Below are 205 nucleotides of genomic sequence, written 5' to 3'. Positions count from 1 at the left end.
CACAAAGTACCTGATTATGGCACTAGATGAGACCAAAGTTACTACAGCTCATCCTGAGAGGAACGAGAACAACAGTTGCTGAGACATTTCCTGATCCTCATAGTGCTGCTAGAGGAAATATCAGGAGGTCACCAACCTCTGAGGGATTCATCGTCACGGCATAAGGGATATTTGTGCCAAAGTCATGGCAATCCATCTAATAGTT

At 44.4% G+C, this 205-nt stretch overlaps 1 protein-coding gene across 3 annotated transcripts in view; it reads left to right on the top strand.

Annotated features, from left to right (window-relative positions):
• ryk (receptor like tyrosine kinase) overlaps positions 1 to 205 on the top strand; it is a 39,888-nt gene that overhangs the window by 34,671 nt on the left and 5,012 nt on the right. The window lies entirely within an intron of this gene.

Source organism: Morone saxatilis, unplaced genomic scaffold, assembly GCF_004916995.1.
Source record: "Morone saxatilis isolate NCDOM2014 unplaced genomic scaffold, NCSU_SB_2.0 Contig12, whole genome shotgun sequence".
NCBI classification, from domain to species: Eukaryota; Metazoa; Chordata; class Actinopteri; family Moronidae; genus Morone; species Morone saxatilis.
The sequence above is the reverse complement of the archived record's forward strand: the minus strand, read 5'-3'. Positions and strand labels throughout refer to the sequence as shown.